Source organism: Macaca nemestrina, chromosome 19 (genome assembly GCF_043159975.1).
Source record: "Macaca nemestrina isolate mMacNem1 chromosome 19, mMacNem.hap1, whole genome shotgun sequence".
Classification (NCBI taxonomy): Eukaryota; Metazoa; Chordata; class Mammalia; order Primates; family Cercopithecidae; genus Macaca; species Macaca nemestrina.
Genome location: NC_092143.1, coordinates 19,847,614 through 19,868,276, shown reverse-complemented (window position 1 = coordinate 19,868,276; position 20,663 = coordinate 19,847,614). Strand labels below are relative to the sequence as shown.

Sequence of the window (20,663 nt, the reverse complement as noted above, 5' to 3'; positions counted from 1 at the left end):
ATATAATTTATAACATAAATTATATATAATATATTTTTATTGTATATATATCATATATACTCTATAGTACATATATAGTGTAAATTGTATTTATAATGTATATAATATAGTATATATAATGTAATATAGTATATATGACATGTATATAAATTATATACAAATAATAAAATATATATTTATAAATATATTATATATATTTTATGATATATATATAATATTAGACATATATAATATGTTATATATAATAAATATATTTATATTATAATAAAACATATATAACTAATTAAAAATACATATAATGTATTTTATAATTATAAACATGTATTTTATTTATATATAATTTATATGTATTATATAAAATAGGTATTTTATATAAAATTTTTATAAAATAAAAAAAATTTATAAAATACATATTTTATATATTATATAATATATAGAGAGTATATATACATATATACTCTTATACATTATAATAGCATATACATTATACTGTGTATGGTATAGTATATATTACATGTAATTTATACTATAATTATATATAAAACATAATTATACATAATACACATTTTATATATTTAAATTTATTTACATTTATATATAGTGAATAATATATAATATATATTTATTAGATATTGTATAATTATTACATAAATATACAATATAAAAATTATATTTTTATAGTTATATGTAAATCATATATATTATATATCTATATATTATATAATATACAATGTATCTATAATATATACATATATATCTATATGTAATTATATGTTGATTATATAAACATATAATTAATACATAATATCTATACTATATATGATATATACAATATAGCTATTTGATCATATATCTACATAATTATATATAATTATATATTAGATTATGTTATATATTACATATTTATGTTATATAATATAAACAACATATGCTTTACATATAATATATTGTAAAATACAGAGATTATGAATTTGTCACTTGAAACATGTTTCAAATAATTCAACAAAACTAAAAAAATAGACATTTTAAAATTATACTTTGGTTCTAGGTTCTATAATTTTGTTTCTAAAGTGCAAAGAATGTCACCTCTGTGATAAAATGACCAGAGTTTATCAGCAAATGTGATATTAATCTAGGAGGAAGGGACATATTTTTGTCAAGTAAAGAAATTTTATAAGAATTTTAGCCATGAATTATTTTTGATTCAGAGTCAAGTTGCCTACCTGCATTAACATATCCTGTAAACTCAGCGTCTACCTTTCTAATAGTAAAAATAAAGGTCATTTTTTTGTGCATCCTACTCCCTGTATTTACCAATATAAAGAGATATTTGGAGAAATCTATGAGAGACTGGAAGGTTTATGGAGACAGCAAGAAATACATTTGGATCAAAACAATGGATGTTACATTTGCTGAGCTGGGTCCTGTGTTCCCAGGCAGACCAAATCATCTGCAGCAGAGAGCTCACAATACAAACAGTAATTGAACTATTAGCTTCGAGATTCTCTCCTGGCAACCCTGAAATTCTGTTTGGGGCCATATTACCACTGCTGTGCCTTGGTAGCATTTTATGACACATTCAATCTTTCACAGATAGTACACTCAGTAGTTCCAAGTCTCAGTTCTCTTATTCTCATCCCTCAAATCATTTAGAGCTAAATAGAAATGGAAGTGAAGCTGTATCCAAATTATCCTTTGCTTAGTCAAGAGCTGGGGGGACATAGTGCAGACTTTATGTTAATTATCTTTGCCCAGATCACACATCTCAGGGAATAATTGACATAATTAAAAGTGCTATAACATCATTCAACGTCGTTAACTGTAGCACATGCACTCCACTTCAGTGATTTATGGATAAGTTTGAAAATCAACATTATTCAGTCTTTCAAAATCCTATGGATTATTGCATAATTACAACAAGTACATTCAGTAACTGTGTTATAAATTAAATTTTCCTTTCAACAGATGATTTACTGTGACAGTTCAACAGTGCTGAATTTTTTTGTTACAATAACTCTGTATTGAACAGTTAAATGCTACCAAGAAATAAGATGAAAATATGTGAAAATGCCAATTATGGAAGGATATTTTATAGCTTTATTAAATGTGGCCTATACTTTTTATTGATTTCCAAAATGACTAATAGTTCTGTGATTTTCTCCCTCATAAAAGAGGCACAATTTTGCATCATTCTGCTTTTGATTTTATGCTTACCTTTCTCCCTATAACTCCAAAGCCATGGAAGGTCTTTAGACTCCTCATTGAGCAAAGAAGGACTCAGGCTAGGACCTAGAATATAGCAGGTACCAAGAGAAGTTATATTACTTATTGATCGATTCACACATTTACACATCCTTACAAAAATGCACACAAATAAATGTGATCATGTCTAAGTAAGAGTAGCTTTAAGGGACCTGACTAAATGTTATTACTTGTTACATTTAGAACTTACTATAAAAATCATAGAAATTTAAGCTGTTTCTCCTTCTTTGGAACAGTACATGTGTTACATACTTAGGTAATCTAAAATTGGCACAGGAAAACTCTGTGTCAAAGTATTGCAGACATCATAGTCAAAAGAACTAATTATTTATTGTTTTCTTAATCTCATAATTCTCTGTATAATATTATCTTAGTTCAAACAGAAGCTTGGAATTCAGACCTACTGAAGGAAATACTTGTTCAAATAAAGACTAAAGATTTAAAAGTATTTAAAAGCAATACAAAATCAAAATACAAAAATCAATTTAATTTCTAAACACTCGTAGTTAGCGGTCTGAAAGTGAAATTAAGAATCTATTTACAATAGCACCAAAAACAATAAAATTAATTGCAATAAATTTAACAAAAGAAGTTCAAACAAGCACACAATAAACTGCAAGACATCACTGAAAGAAATTAAAGACCTAAGGAAACAGAAATAAATCCATGTTCGTTATCAGAAGACAAATTTCTTGAAAATTCTGTACTCTCCAAATTAATCTACAGACACAACAGAGTTCCTATCAAAATCCCAGCTACGATTTTTCGGTAAAATTTGACAAGGATTTGAAAGTCATTTGACCAAACATTTCTCCAAAGAAGATACACAAGATAAGCACAGGAAAAGATGATCAATATCATTACCGTTAAGGAAATGCAAATCAAAACCACAATGAGATATCACTTCACACGCATTTGGATAATTAAAACAAAAAAGACAAACAGTATCAAGTGTTTATGAGAATGTAGAAGAAACTGGAACCCTCCTATATTTGGGGCAGAGAAATAAAATGGTGCAGTGACTTTGAAAATCAGTTGGCATTTCATCAAAATGTTAAACATAGAATTGCCATATGACTCAGAAACTCACTCTCAGTTATTCCACTTCCAAAATAAAACTTATGTCCACATAAAAACATGGACATGAATGTTTATACCATCATTATTCATAATAGCCAAACAGTGGGAAAAAATCAAATTTCCATCAACTGATGAATGAATAAGCAAAATGTGGTATAGTAATGTGGATCATACTTGGCAATAGAAAGGAATAGAAAGGAGTATTGATACATGTTACAACACATATAAACCTTGAAAGCAGTACGCCAAGTGATAAAAGCCAAGCACAAAAGTTCACATCTTATATGATTTCGAAGTGTCCAGAATAGGCAAATCCATAAATACAGGAAGAGCATTAGTGTATTCAGGTGCTTGGGGCTAGGGGAGAATGGGGAATGACTGCTAATAAGTACAGTTTCTTTTGGTAATGAAGAAAGTGCTGTAAAATTAGATAAAGATGATGATTGCACAGCTTTTTGAATACACTAGAAACCAATAATTGTGCACTTTAAAAAGATGAGTGTTATAACAGTAAATTATACTGCAACACAACTGTTATTTAAGAAAAAAATCTTTAAACATTTTCTTATGAAACAAAGTTCATATTCTAGCTACTGTTCCCAATCCTGTCTCTGCAATGGGAGTCGTTGCAAAAACATCAAGCATGGCAAAGTCCTGGAGAACCCATGTCAGTAGATCCTGCACTGATCCCAGCAGCTCCGTCACTTAAAACCTTCACAGATTATTTTGATTTGAGCCAAGACAGGAAAGGATTATGCCAAATTCTGGGATGTGTCAGCAAACTTTAACTAAAGAGACTGTTTGTAATGGGAGCTGAAGAAAGCATAAATTGAAACTTGTCTTGACATTGATGTATATGCTATATCCTATTATCTGCTCAAGAACCTTCTGTTGTTCCCAATATTCCACAAATAAAAATGTTCAGTCTTCTCTAGTTCTTGAAAAAAATTTAAAAAGGCCATTAGGTAAAATCAGATTAAAGCCATTATGGGATACCACCTTACACATATTAGAACTGAAATAAAAAAGGACTAAAAATTCCAAGTGTCAGAAAAGATATAAAGCAATGGGAACGCTCATGCTTTGCTTGGGAATTTAAAATCGTCCAGCCACTGTAAAATGGTTTGGCAATTTTTTATAAAGTTCAACATGATCCAGGAAACCCACTTCTTAATTACTCTATAAAAGATAACATTTTTGTAATAGGAAATCTGTATGCTAGTGTTCACATATAGGCATGGTAAACTGCTCTGTTTTATTTGTTTAGTCTTTTTTACATACTTTTAAGTACTTGGTCTTTTTTCTGTACTGCCATTTTAGCTAACTACAAAATTGAACTAAGCAGGAGGACTGCTTGAGGCCAGGAGTTTGAGACCAACCTGAGCAACATAATGATATCCTGTCTCTACAAAAAGTAACAATAGTTAAAAAAACAAAAAACAACAACAACAACAAAAAAAACTGGGTGTGGGTGTGCATGCCTGCAGTCTCAGCCACTGGAGATGCTGAGGCAGAAGGATTACTTGAGCCCAGAAATTTGAGGTTACAATGAGCTATGATTGCACCACGGAACTCCAGCCTGGGTGACAGAGGAAACTTGTCTCAAAAAAAAAAAAAAAAAAAAAAAAAAAGGACATATTCGGACATATTCCATGTTAACCACTGCCATCTCCTTTCCTATTATCAATTATCATAGACTAATCTAGACATATTTTATTAAGTATGAAATTTCATAGTCAGAAACTTGTGTTGCACGATGTAATTCATTTAACATTCTTATATTTTAATTTTCTTTGGTATCTTATTTTTTACATTAGCAAATAATGTAAGCTTAAAAATGTAAAGTACTTTTGCCTCTTCCAAGCAAAAACTAATTATCCTAGGATTCTACATCCATTTTCGTTCTTTTCATATTTATTCTGAGGGTAATCCCATTAGAGGTAGAAATAATATTTAATCACACTGCTTTGGAGGGCGGTGGAAAGCAAATAATTTAGGCTCTGCTCATTCTGCATAACCAGAACCCCTCTGTTTTGCATTGGCACGTAATGTGAATGCCTTCACTTGAATGTGCCTCCAATTATTGGAGAACTCCTCATGCTGTGTCCTTGCGTCATTCAACTCTTCCACAGACCTCTTCGTAAGTCTCAGCTGCTTTCCCCACACCACACTAGGGGTGCTGGTTTTAAAACCAAGATTTAAAACACAACAAAATATGCAGCAGCTTTGTTTTTTTGGGCCTTCCACCAGGCCAGTTGGGATTTTTCTGTTCTCTCCATTCACCATTCTACCTTCAGTTTTATCCTAGTTTGTGGTAAATAAGGTATTGGTCGATTCTTCTGTGTCTGAGCTTTCCTCATTTTCAATCCCTTTTACAGCCCATCCCCTGGCCCAGAAGAAGTTTGTTTCTGCCCTTTTCTATAACACGACCTAACTTTATTTCAGACTTTTTGGTCCATACTATCAATTCTATACCTTGAGTATGCCAGACTTCTTTGAATTGTATAATTACTGCCAACTGAAAGTACTTTGACTGAATTCATGGTATCCCATTGCAAGACTTCCCATAAAGCTACAGTAACCAAGGCAAAAGGATACTTTCAAAAGGATAGGCGCTTATATCACTGGAGAAGAATATACAGTCTAAAAATAAACCTACACAAGTATAGTAAATTAACTTTTGACAAAGATTCAAAGATAAATTAATTGAGAAATAAGAGGTGCCCAAAAAGAGATGTTGATCCATATCTCACAACGTGTGCAAAAATGAACTCAAATGGGTCATAAATCTAAGTGAAAAATAAAGAATTATAAAACTTTTAGAAGAAAATCTAGACAAAAGACTGTAGGTCAGACAAAAAAAATTCTTAATAGAATCTCCCCCAGATTTAGGCTTCAAAAAAATTAAAAACTTCAACTCTGTGAAAACACTGTTAGAAAAAAAAAAAGATAAAAGTAAGAAAACACCATCAGAAAATGAGAAGACAAGTCACTTACTGGAGAAAATATTTTGCAAATACTGTTTTTGACAAAAACTCGTTTACAGATTATGTAAGAACTTTCAAAACTCAACAAGAAGAAAATAAGCAACCTGATGTTTAAAAATAAGCAAAAGATTTTGACTGATTCATCCAAGATGACATATGGATAGGAATAAGAGTATGCAAGTATGCTTATTTTTAACAGATTCATCAAAGAAGACATATGGATAGCAATAAAAGTATGAAAATATGCTCAACATGTTTATTAATTAGCTGAAAACATATTAAAATCACAATGAGATTTCACTGCATAGTTAGTAGAATGAAAAATAAATTGGCAATACTAAGAACTGACAAGAACACAGAGCGATTGTAACTCTCACATGTTGCTGGTGGGAGTGCAAAATAGTGAAGCTCTATTGGAAAGCAGTTTGACCTTTTCTTATAAAGTTAAGCATATACTTACTATGTGACCCAGAAATCCCATTTTTGATATTTAGCTAATTGGAATAAGGAGCTATGTTTATATAAATCCTGCACACAAATGTTAGTTTATCATAGCTTTATTTCTTATCACAGAAAACCTGGAAACAATCCAAATATTCTTCAACCAGTAAAAGGATAATCAAATTGTGGTACATATGCCATTGTATACTCTCAGTAGGACAGACTGCTGATTCCTGGAACAACATGGGTGACTCTCAAATGCATTTTACTAAGTGAAATAATTAGATGTGAACAATTATATACCATCTGATTACATTATATGACATTCTGGAAAAGGCAAAGTTATAGGGACAGGTATCAGATAAGTGGATTCCCCAGGGCTAGGGGTTGAGGGTAAATGGTTGTATCTAAAAGAGCAGCCTGAAGGAATTTGGGGGATGATGGAACTATTCTGTATCAGGATTGGGGTGACAGATACATTACGCTATGTCTGTGTCAAAGCCCATAGAACTGTACTCCACAAAGTAAATTTCATTAATTTTTAAATTTAAATAAAAAGCACTTTGGAAAATTCATAGTAGTGACTACTTTGTCCTAGGTTGCACTTGCCCTCTCTCTGAAGTAATATAATGACTTAATTCAATGGTTAGAGGGTTAACTAGAGACACCAAAATTTATAAAATAGCATATACCAGTAAGTATTTCAAATATATCATCCTGCTGCTATGTTACTGAAATGTGGGGATTCGCCAGGCTTATAGTTAATTTCTGTAATTTTATATGGCCTCAGCATCGATTTTAAATGTAAGTTTCACTTTCTCATGCCAGAAGCAGGTCTTCTCCACCCTTGACAATTTCTAGTTCTCCACCACCTCCCAGTTCTTCAATGTGACTGATACAGATATCCACCTTACACAACTTCCTCCTGGTGACCACCTCCATATGGGACAGCAAGATTCAACCTCACTGACCCCCATGCTCAGTGAGGGTTGCACAGATATGCCACCGTGACCACGTCTCAGTCACAACATTACTCCAGAGAACTCATGCCTGCTTGTTATAAACCCACCAATTGGAAGTCCCTGAGGGAAACCTGCTTGGGTAATGCCCAGGACCCCAATAAAGGCTTTAGCCCACAGGACCCTCACTCTTTCTCTCTCTCTTTCCAGCTGGTGGTTCAGCAGGCATGTCCCTGATGGCCCTCCCTGCGCCCCATTGGTCCTACGAGTTATGCTGTTCTTTACTTTCTGGGAACTGTAAATAATAAGCAGCTTCTGTTGTTTTAAGTGTTTTGTTGAGCTGCCTCTTCCGTGTCTCACCTGACTGACATAAAGAGAACCTAACTCCTGTCCTGGTTAGGGCTTTCCTGGAGAGTGGCTATTTTGGTAGGAATAAACTGGACATAGATCAGACAAAACCCAGGAACACCCCTCCCAGTATATACAAGTTTCCTTTGAGAGGAGCACCTGGTCACAGGTCAGACACATAGGCATTGGGCCACCTGCCTGGATAATAAGTATCCAGTGAAAGGCATACTGGAAGCATTCATGACCAAATTCCTGGAGCCCCATCAAGGCAGGGATAGAGTTCATAGTCTCTCTCCAGAGACAGAGACCCCAATATCAAATTAGAGGAAAATACAGTTGTTATAGTTATCACACCATATGTTTTCATTGTCGTGGCTTATAACATAAACAGACTTTAAGTTTACCATGTACCATAGGCAGAAACTCCAAGATGACTAACATGTTAGAATCCAAAAATTCATGATGGATTTCTCCAGGAAGTTCTCCAAGAATGGGGTTTAGATGCTGCTGCCATTGTGTTCAAGGCATAGCTGTTTGTAATTACTTACATTGCTGAACACGAAATTTACAATGATCTATTGATATATAGATATTCCATCACAGTAGAATCATTAATGATAAAATATATGGAAAGCAATAAATGAAGCTGCTCATTAGACATAAATGAAGGAGAGAGAGTAAGAGAAAAAGTGATTTTACAGATATGATGAAAAGGGTCCTATATTTTACAAACAAGAGCCACATGGAAAATTTCACATCTGTTTTGGCAGAAGATCTTGAAGTACGAAAATAACTGAGTTACAAAAATCTGGGAGAAGTTAGTGTTAATAGGATCTGATTTCATGGACTTCTGACTGACTCTTCTCAGGCAAGGGAAAACAGACAAGCTCATATTAGTGCTTCTTTCCTTAATTTCAAATGACTGGTCAACCATTGAGCCTTCTATGCTTGTTTCCATGAGAACAAAAATGTGGAAAGACAGAAACTATTAAGCATGGCTTTTAAGAAACACAATTACTTATTTTGTAATGTGATGTACGTAACAGAAAATGGCAGTGCAACATGTTGCTCCAAAAGGCTCCATTTGAGTGCTCCTTTAAATTAAGTTGTCTTTCTAACCATCTCATCAAGTGTTAGGGTAGTAAACCCTAGTGAACAGCTAGACCTTGATCCAGTGATCCTCCTAGGCTATTGTTTCTTCAGGTTACAAAAATTCCTACTATGTTCTTCACTGAGAAGCTACCGTGATGCTCAGTACACAATTATTGCCAGTTTGATAGTTTTGTTTACCTAAAGCAGAAGAGAAAGTTCTTGCTCAATTGGCTTTTGGAGACAGTCATCTGAGCTATGACTCCTGTCTTTACATATATATTCCCACTACTGGTTTAGATCACTCATAAGAATTTCTTCCCAAATCATAATTCCTCTTTTAATATATATATTTCTTGTATTCCATTCTACAGTGGCAGAGACTATTTCTAGAATGTCACTTTGTAACTAGTGCCAATAACATGACCATCAAAAATATAATTCACGTATGTTCACTGATAGTACTGAATACATTGCATTGAAATGATATACTTGGCTATCTGCATCTCACTAGACAATAATTGCTTCTGGGTTGGGGATGGTGTTTTATTCTATTTCTGGTAATAACAGGAGTCTAGTGATGCCTACTATATCCATGAATATAATGTGCTCAGTTATACAAAGGTAATGCTTCAAGGTTTTGATAATAATATAGGATGCTAAAATTTACAATTGTAGAGAATAGTTATTCTCTGCATTTCTTTATACAACAGGTGACATTTCTCATCTCCTGTTCATGGTAAAGAAGATAAATGGTAGAGAATGCATGATAGTTTAATACAAAAAACATACAGTACATAAACTACATTTACAGCATAATTACATGTAATCAGAGGCAAATTGTGGTTCTTTCATTAATTGGATATGGCCCTAAAGAAGTCATGTAATATACTGAATTCCAAGGTTTTAAGTGGGTGTATAATTAGGAAGCAAAACCAGAATTTTAAAATATAATGACTTTGATTACCTTCAGCACATTATGGTGCCAAGGTTTTTATGACATTCTTCTCAATCATTTAGCAGTTTTCTGCTGTACTCAATTAGACAAAGATTACTTGGCTGAGGTTCAGTGCTTTGGGTGTTCTGACCTTGTTTTTCTGTTGGTACTTCTTTAACTCTGGGTCTTGATACTTGTATATTGGTCGAATCTAGTGTTTTTTTCCAGGGCAATTTTTAAAAGTACAAATGCATGGACTCCCCAAAGACAAATTAAGTCAGAATTTTTAACAGTGTGATCACAATATTATTTTCTAAAGTATCGCTAGTGATTCAAAAATGCACTTAAAGTTGAATCATTGCTCTATATGCCAATAAAGGTAAATAGAAAAGCCTGACCTCATTGAGTTCTATCCCTGGAATAGCCATCAAGGAATTGGCTACTTTCTAGAGACAATAAATTTAGTTTTATAAATACATATACATGTATGTGTGCGTGTGTCTTCGCTATTTTAGTAAATATTATGTTGTGAAAATTAAATATAAAAATCAAATTACATAGACTGAAACTTTAATGGATATTTCAATGAACAGCTCCTTCCATATTATAATTTTGTAGATAAATGCAAATTCAAGTAGTTTAACATAAAAAATATAAATGAAGAATTAAAATGTGAATGCAATAATATAACATATAAGTAAACATTTTCAAAGAATGTACATATTTAGATCAAGAGAAGTCACCATAGTACACAATTATTGGATACAACATTCTGTTCTACCACAACAACTGGTGAAAGATTAAATATGTACTTTGAGCTTAAGTATCCAAATGACCAAAAGAGGTTGTTGTCTGAGCAATAAATATATTAACACTATGATCTATGAAATTTGGATATAGGTTTTAGATTCAAAATACATGCTGTTGAAGAAAGCCATCTAATGTCTAGAGAAGTAATTACAGATGATCTCTGACTTACAAAGTTTCTGCTTATACTTTTTTGACCCTATGATAACACAAAAATCATACAAATTCAGAAAAAAACAAACTTCAAATTTTGAATTTTGTTCTTTTGCTGTGCTAGCGATATGCAATGCCATCCTTTGTTCAATGTTGGGCAACAAAGCCACAGCTCCCAGTCAGTCCCACACTCAGGAGGGTCAATAATCAATACTCTGCTGGGTACTGTGTTGCCAGATTATTTTGCCCAATTATAGGCTAATATAAGCACTCCGAGCACTTTTAAGGTAGACTAGGCAGCGCTGTGATGTTCCGTATGCTAAGTGTGTTAAATGTGTTTTCCAATTATGGTATTTTCAATTTACCATGGATTTATTGGGATACAACCCCATCGTAAGTAGAGGAATGTATTAGTTCATTCTCATGCTGCTAATAAAGACATAACTGAGACTAGATAATTTATAAAGGAAAGAGGTTTAATTGATTCACAGTTCATCACGGTGGGGGAGGCCTCAGGAAACTTACAATCATTGTGGAAGGGGAAGCAAACACGTACTTCCTCACACAGTGGCAGCAAGGAGAAGTGGCGATCGAAAGGGAGAAAAGCCCCTTATAAAACCATCAGATATCGTGAGAACTCATACACCATCCTGAGAACAGCAGCATGGGAGTAACAGCCCTGGTGACTCAATTACCTCCCGCCAGATCCCTCCCAAGACAGGCAGGGAGTATGGGAACTACAATTCAAGATGAGATGTGGGTGTGGACGTAGCCAAACCATATCAAGGAACATCTGTATTCATTCCTGAATAAAAATTGCTGAATCTGTTTTAATCATATCTCTCCCTAAGCAAAATGAAACATGTAATTTCGAACTACAGAATGCAATCATTCCTCAGTATGTGAGGAGGATGGATTCCAGGACACCAATGAACAACAAAATCTGAGGTTGCTCAAGTTCCTTATATAAAACGGTGTTGTATTTGCATGTAACGTATATACATTCTTTTGCATACTTTAAGCTCAAGAGTACTTATGATACCTAAAACAATGTAAATGTTACATAAATAGTTGTTCTACTATGTTGTTTTTTAATGTTTTTGTTGTTGTTTTTTCATTGAAAAAAAAATGTCTTCCATCCATGGTTGGTTGAATCTGAGGATGTTTTGCAGATACAGAGGGCTGACTATATAAGCAAAAATCATTTTAATGATACTTAAAGATCTAATGTAAATGACTTATATTTTAGTTAAAGAGCTTATTTTATTTCTCCATAGTCTACGGATGGCATCAACTAAATTGAGAAAACATAAAGCCAGCTACTTAAAAGAAGCAACAAGAGATTGATCTATTTCAGTTCAGAGAAAGAATAAGAAACTGGTAACAGCCCCTTCTCTCTAGAATTCCATTCAATGGTTAAACTTGGGGTTGAGTTTTCTGTCCCTCTCCATGAACAAGCAAAACAACCAGAGTTAATAACTTTTCCTAGACCAGGACTCAGCTGTAAGGGAAAAGCTTGTCTGGAAGAGCTGAAGAAGTGGTGTGAGGTTTTCTGAGATTACCTAACAGAACATTATTTGGTGATAGTTACACTAAAAGCCAAGACTTTACCACTATACAATATATCCATGTAACAAAACTGACCATGTGGCCAGGCGCGGTGGCTCACGCCTGTAATCCCAGCACTTTGGGAGGCCTAGATGGGCGGATCACGAGGTCAGGAGATCGAGACCATTCTGGCTAACATGGTGAAACCCCGTTTCTACTAAAAATACAAAAAAATTAGCCAGGCGTGGTGGCAGGCGCCTGTAGTCCCAGCTATTCGGGAGGCTGAGCCAGGAGAATGGCATGAACCCGGGAGGCGGAGCTTGCAGTGAGCCCAGATCGCACCACCGCACTCCAACCCGGGCGACTGAGCAAGACTCAGTCTCAAAAAAAAAAGGAAGAAGAAGAAAAGAAAAAAAAAACTGACCATGTACCCCTTAAGATTATATAAATAAAATTTTTAAAAAGAAAAAAACTTGTAACAATTTAATATCGTGCATTGATAAAAGAAATACTTGCATGAAATTTTTGACCTCCAAAAATATATGACTTCTATGTTGCTGACGTAAGTTTAATATTAAATTTATATTAATATTTAATTTTAAGAAATTGAAATCCTCTTACCAAATTATTTCCCAGATAATCTGAATAACTAAAACAAACCTCTAGAAATATGATCCATAAAAACCACAGAAGTACAAGTTAACCCTTGCAATGAAAAGGTGCCTCAAATACAGATTCTAAATATATTTAAAGTTATTTATTTATTTATTTATTTATTTGAGACGGAGTTTTGCTCTTTTTGCCCAGGCTGGAGTGCAATGGCACCATCTCGGCTCACTGCAAACTCTGCCTCCCGGTTTCAAGCGATTCTTCTGCCTCAGCCTCCTGAGTAGCTGGGATTAAAGCGCCCGCCACCGCGCCTGGCTAATTTTGTATTTTGTAGTAGAGACAAGGTTTCTCCATGTTGGTCGGGCTGGTCTCGAACTCCGACCTCTAGTGATCCGCCCGCCTCGACGTCCCAAAGTGCTGGGATTACAGGCATGACACCGTGCCCGGCTATGATTTTTTATATTATAATAAAATTCAGAGAAAAAAAAAAGAATGCCAGTAATTTTTAAAAGTATTTTACCATAATTTTCTCAAGAAGAGAAGAAAATTAGAAGAAAGTAAAAAACATGGTACTGGACCGGCCAGCTCGGAGCCAGGGTGGCGGGGGTCCAGCCGGACGTCCCCTCATGCCAGCGGGGTCTCTGGCGCCCCTCTGGTCAGCGGGGCCCCAGCAGGGGAGGAGCTGCGAGACCACACGGGACACCGGGGTGGGCCCCCAGCCTGGAGCCAATGGCTTGGAGCAGGGGCTGGGACCTGGCAGCACCGGGCCAGAGCCCCCTCTATCCCTGGCCATCGCGGACTCCGGGCGCTCCATACCTGGGGTGGCAGTGAGGTTCGCTGATTGAATGAGCAATGGTGGCCCAGTTGCAAGCAAACGGGTTTCATCACCTTAAATGGTTTTGAATGAATGAAGCCATATTTGCTTAAAAAGACGTACAGCCCATCGTGTGACCTACAGAGTTTGTGGACAGATTTATATTGGGTTCATAGTGGCATCATGCGCGCAGACTCCTGCGAGTTCCCCAAGTTCTTAGAGCACTGCCTTGCCTTTTGATCTGAGTTGCAAAGTTCCATAAAGAATGGCCAGTGTGGATAAGTAGAAAGTTAAGAGAGAGCGAGTGCACCGAATCTGTGAATGTATCCGCCCCCAGGTCATGAACGGCCCCCTGCACTCCATCCCCGCCCTGGGTGTCGCTGCTAGACTGCGCGACTGCACCGTGGAGATGCCCATCCCAAAGGACCTGGCCACCATGGCCTTCTGTGATGCGCACTCCACGCAGGAGATCCACGAGATGGTTTTACATGAAGCCGTGGATGCCATGAGGTACCACACCATCACCTGCACCAGGGAGGACCTGGAGAAGTTCAAGGCCCTGAGAGTGACTGTGCGGACAGGCAGTGACTATGACAACGTGGACAAATCAAGGCTGCGGGCGAGCTCGGGATTGCTGTGTGCAACATGCCCTCGGCAGTTGTGGAAGAGACACCCAACTCAACCATCTGCCACATCCTCAGTCTGTACGGGAGGAACACGTGGCTGTACCAGGCACGGCCGGAAGGCACGTGTGTTACAGCGTGGAGCAGATCCGAGAGGGGGCCTCGGGAGGGGCTCGCATCGGTGGAGAGACGCTGGGGCCTCATCGGCTTTGGTAGCACAGGGCAGGCGTTGCAGTTCGAGCCAAGGCCTTTGGATTCAGCATCATATTGTATGACCCTTATTGCAGGATGGGATAGAGCGGTCCCTGGGCGTCTACACCCTGCAGGATTTGCTGTGTCCGAGTGACTGCGTCTCCTTGCACTGCAAGCTCAACAAACAAAACCACCACCTTATCAATGACTATGACTATAAACCAGATGAGGTAGGGAGCATTCCTTGTGAACGCAGCCCGTGGTGGGCTGGTGGACGAGAAAGCCTTAGCACAGGCCCTCAATGATGGCAAGATAAGAAGGCAGCTCTTGACGTGCACCAGTTGGAGCCCTTTAGCTTTGCTCAGGGTTCGTTGAAGGATGCGCAGAATCTCATCTGCACTCCTCACGCGACCTGGTAGGTACAGCCAGCAGAGGCGGCTGCCACCGAGATCCGCCGAACCATCATAGGTCGCATCCCAGAAAGCTTAAGAAACTGTGTGAACAAGGAATTCTTTGTCACATCAGTGCCTTGGTCAGTAATAGGCCAGCAAGCAATTCATCCCGAGCTCAATGGTGCCACACACAGATATCCGCCAGGCATCGTGGGCGTGGCTCCAGGAGAACTTCCTGCAGCCTTGGAAGGGATCATGCCTGGAGGCATCCCAGTGACTCACAACCTCCCCACAGTGCTGCATCCTTCCCAAGCTCCCTCTCCCAACCAGCCCACAAAACATGGGGACAATCGAGAGCACCCCAACGAGCAATAGCAGAGAATGCTTGAAGGTAATCATTCAGATACACTTGGGGCCAAGAGACAGTGAAAAATTGATGAACTCGGAGAAAATGAATCTGACGGTCTTTTTAACTGATTCTGGACATATATGCATTATTGATGTTGCAGTGTTAAAACTACAAGAGCTAAAACCTGGTTGTCGTCTGCTTACGGAAGCGCTGAAAGAATAGGATGTGATTTATTGATGACCTACTTCTGTCACTGTGTCTTAAGTCTTTCATCTTAACCACCAAGAATAAATAGAGCTTTTTCCTTTATCAGCCCTTTGGCCACATCAGGTCCTGAACACCCTGCTCTAGAATGTTGCGTCAAGAGTTCAAACACCAAAATAAAAAACACTAAGAGGAAATGCCCATCTGTCTACAGAGGCTGGTTACCTCTTTTTGCTAAGAGGAAGATCACATGACTACAAAATGGGGAGAGAACGGTTTGCCTGTGGTAGACACCTGCGCGCATAGGACTGAAGACAGTAAAGGCTTCTGTACAGAGAAGTATCTCACACCTGAACTGCATTCTGAGCCGGCAAGTTGGTTGTAAGTTCAGTAAAATCTTCTGATTATGTGGAAAAAAAAAAAAAGTATTACGTTTCACAAGCTGTTTGTACTCAGATATACTTTCTCAGTTTCAGATCCTCTGCTATTTTACTGAGTGGAAAGTCTTGAGCTAAAAGGTTCAAGAAGAATAATGTTGCATTTCCTTATTTCTCGGGAAAGACTTTTTATGGTAACTCATCAGATTGTCTATGAACAAACCAACTTTTTTTAGACATTAATAAAGCCTTTTCTTCACATGATATTTTACACGAGAACACTTCAGATGTATTAGATATGGTTGATTTTAACAAATCCTATTAGATTTCTATCAACTAGTTCCATGTTCCATTCATAGCCTCTCGTGAGTCATTGTCTTTTTATTTAAAACGATGGCCTATTTTGAGCCTTTCTATAAGTACATTCCTATTTTAGTGACAAAAGAAAAACTTTAAAATTGTTCCAAACAGAAAAATAATGGCTATCAGGAATATGTTTTGTTTTAGTGTGAGTTTCCATTACTATATTTGTTTATTGTAAAGGTGGACATTTAGCATTCAGTGCAGTTTTCAATAAAAAATAATTTAAAACATACAGAAGTTGATTAAGTGCTTTATTGCCCTGCCAAGAGGAAAATATATCAGGTCCTGGTGGGTTTACAGATGGGTTTTACACTCCCTGAAGGAAGAGATGATCCCAACTTGATAGAAACTATACTTTAAAACAGCATTAAAATAAAGAAAAGCTTGCAATCGGTTTTATGTATGTATTCTGTTTCAATAAAACCAGAATAAGGCCAGGCATGGTGACTCATGCCTTTAATCTCAGCACTTTGAGCTGAGGTGGTTGGATCACCAGAGGTCAGGAGTTTGAGACCAGCCTGACCAACAAGGTGAAACCCCATTTCTACTGAAAACAATAGAAACATTAGCAAGGCGTGGTGGCAGGTGCCCATAGTCCCAACTTCTTGGGAGGCTGAAACAGGAGAATTGCTTGAACCCCAGAGGTGGAGGTTGCAGTAAGCCAAGATGGCACCACTGCACTGCAGCCTTGGTGACAGAGTGAGACTATGTCAAAAAAAAAAAAAGATATAAATATAATATATTTACATTAATTATATAATTATATATAAATATAATTTTATAATACATACAATTATATTTAATACCACACTCCTGTGTGGACATTGAGGCATATAATTCAAATCATGGTTAGGAGATTATGTGCAACTAAAAGAAGACTCAATATCTACAATGAATGTTCCTTTAATCAGTCTGGAAATTCAAAGCAATTTCAATCAAATTATCAACAGGTGTATTTTGTTTACTTTTTGAAACTTTACGATTTGATTTCAAACTTCTTACAAAGGAGCTACCAGAAATAGTCAAGTCATTCTGAAGTATAAAGAATAACAACTTGCCCTATAGAGTAATAAAATTTGCCATAAAAATCAAGTAATCCAGATACTGGGATATTGGCACAATAGTAGATCAATAAATCTCTAGATGACTAGAACTGAAAGTTAAAATTCACATATACATAATAAAAAGGTAAAAATGTGGGCAGGCAAGATACACATTAGTTTTAGGATTAACAATTTCCTTCTTGAGAAGGAGGGTGAGTAATGAGTAAATATTTCAAAAGGTATTTTTAATAGCATACGGAATGTTATATTTCTTTAAGTAATCTCAAGTAAATATGAAAACTTAAGGATTATTTATCTGCATGATGGGTGAATGGATATTTGTTAAATAGTTTCTTCATGATACTGAAATATTTCACAATACAAACAAATTAAAAACTCATTTACTACACAGGTAGTAACAGAACTTGAATTTTAGACTCTCCTCGGCCTTCAAGTCTCTCTGTAAACTTCACTGTCTAAATATTACTTTTCTCATTTGTAAAATAAAACTGTCAGAATAGATCTGTAGTTTAAAGCCATAGTCCATGCCCTAAACCCCAAATGACAATGTTCCTGTTTGTTCCAACCTATGTAATTTCCAGGAATTTCAATGGGTCTTGACTTCTAGCTGTATTTATCAGTCAGCCTTTATTTGTCAAATAAGTAACTACAGTTCTTAACTCCCCTTGCTTTTTCCTCCAAGAAGGAGGCAATTATTATGACATCTCCAATGTAATGCACTAACTGGTCCTTAATGGTTACCATTTCCAAGTTTATCCTCACCTAATTATGGCAACATGCCAGTAACTTCACATATCCCTTTGGGAAAACAGCAAATGTATACTGGGTTCCATTCAAAAGATTGCAAACAGAGCCTGGCTAGACTTCAATTCTGTATTGAAAGGAAGGCATTAGCTAGGCCTGTAAAGAAGACATGCCAGTCCCTCGCTGATTCTCTCACCCTTCTTGTACAGTCTTTTCTATATACGATTCAGCTGAAAAATGAAGATACCATCTTGTTTAATCCTCTACTCCTAACTTCCAGAGTGTCTGTTTTGCATAATGACCAGATAGGACTATTAAAAGGGGATTTAGCGGGAAATAATACTCCTACTATAACCATTCTCTTAACCAGAGGAGTGATCTCTTGCTGCCCTCCAGGTAAGTTGTTACTTAGCATGATCAATTAGAACTAGGAAAAGGACAGGCTTAGACAATATCCCTGATGTAAAGAATAAAGACAACATGACCATTCACTCATTATATCCATTCCAGTATTGCATTTTAGTAAAGCTGCTAAGGCTTCAGGGTAATCTCTTCAGTTATTTGTAACACAACCCAATTTGGAAGTCAACCCATTCTTTAATCTCCTCCTATACAGCATTTCCATAAGTTCCTTTCATCACTGGGCCTTTCATTGCACCATCCTTATTCCCCAAGGATTACTGTACCTTGAGCTGTACCATACCTTGCAAAATTAAAGTGCATTGCATACCACTCACTTTCCATTTGACTCAAATTGTTACTTCAGACCCGGGATTCCCCACCAGGAATTGGACAATTGGGTGAGCAGATCATGGGCTCTCAATCCTTTACAGATTCTATTACTTTAATTGAGGGTAAAATCAGCCCTGGTTCAAATATTTTTTCATTCTAAACCTCAATCCTTATAAATTAACTTGAATTCCTCACGGCCTTGGAGTATAAGAATGGATCATGTCATCTTCATTTAAGGGTGCTGAGTTTTCTTCTGGCGGGCACTCCAGTTACTGGGGTTACATTTGAGCTTGTCAGGCTTGGTTTTATTCTTTATTATGGTAATCAATTTCAGTTTCTAACTTAATCCTTAGGTATATGTGCTTATTTTGGAGCTTGATCCTTAGTTTTAAAACCTTTCCTTTGTGGAGTCTCAAAAGAATGTCCAAGGTGCTCAACCGGGCTGCTTCACTCTTCCTGGGCTGGGAGTCACGGTCCCTGGGAGCCTCACAGCAACACTCACTGTTAAGCCTTACAGGATCTCTTCCAGCACACCCACAACCCAGCCCAGCAGACCTGCTGCGAATCCACACTCAGACTTTCCCAGTCTCCCTCTGTGCAACTGCCTCTTCTCTGATATACCAGTTTCCCAAATCCCAGCTGATTCAGCAGTCAGTGCTTCCGCTGTGTCATCTCAGTCCAGCAAGACCCCACTGACTTGAGCTGCACCTCCTGGTAAGGTGCCCTGAAAGTGCCCCAGGCAGAAAGGGTGATCAATGCGGTTTACACAGTTTTCTCTTAAAGAGCATGGTTTTGCACTGACTTTTGTTCGATGCAAGAAAACCATTGCCTCATATGTTGTATGGTTTTACAGTCCCTCATGACGGGAGGGCAAGAACAGTGCCTGTCACTCTGTCAGGCTGGAAGTGGACATCTGACAGTCTTTTTCCAGTGTGATTTTTTTTTAATAGCCCACATTCAGTATATTTTCATGAACGTGCCAGTAGATGTCAGCAAACGCAAGGCAGTAATATATGAATTTTGTAATGGCTGCCAAAACTTCAATTAGCAAAGTCACAGTTCCATCAAACATCTCAATTTTCTAAACGTAATGACTCCACCTATAATTCTGTTTGGGGGGTGGTGGGTGGGGTTGGATTGCTGGAAGTGAAGAGAAGAATCTGATCTGCCAGATTAACGATCGATCTACAAGTCACTCAATTGCTCTGACCTGTCGTACCGGGCCCTGTGAAGTCAAACTCAGAGGACTATTCACAGAAAAAAATGCTATGCAGTGGTTTATTTAGTTCCATCTTGAAGGGGACAGTACCCTATTACACCAGATTTCTGAATAAGGTGGTGGCCTCCTTATCCATTTCTGCAGGTGTGCCCTCAAGACTGACTAAACCTTAGACAGGACAGGCATGGTCCTGTCTCCAGCCTGACATTTTGCTTCCATTTATAAAACATGTGAGTTCTTTTTCTGCCCTTTGAGATGTAAATCTTTCAAAAATTTTCTTACCAGTTTTACATCACAGGACTTTCTCAAGAACTTGGGACCATTCCTTTGAAATGCAATCACAAGGGAAGATAGCTCCTTCATCTCCCAG

At 36.9% G+C, this 20,663-nt stretch overlaps 1 long non-coding RNA gene and 1 pseudogene across 3 annotated transcripts in view; one reads left to right on the top strand and one right to left on the bottom strand.

Moving 5' to 3' along the window:
- The window catches only part of LOC105477031 (uncharacterized), a 381,703-nt gene that overhangs the window by 45,665 nt on the left and 315,375 nt on the right, over window positions 1-20,663 (bottom strand). For all 3 annotated transcript variants that reach the window (XR_011616854.1, XR_011616856.1, XR_011616855.1), the window contains one exon: window positions 2,215-2,289. This is a non-coding gene — a long non-coding RNA (uncharacterized lncRNA). The remainder of the gene's footprint in view (window positions 1-2,214; window positions 2,290-20,663) is intronic.
- On the top strand, window positions 14,300-15,679 carry LOC105477029 (C-terminal-binding protein 2 pseudogene; annotated as a pseudogene).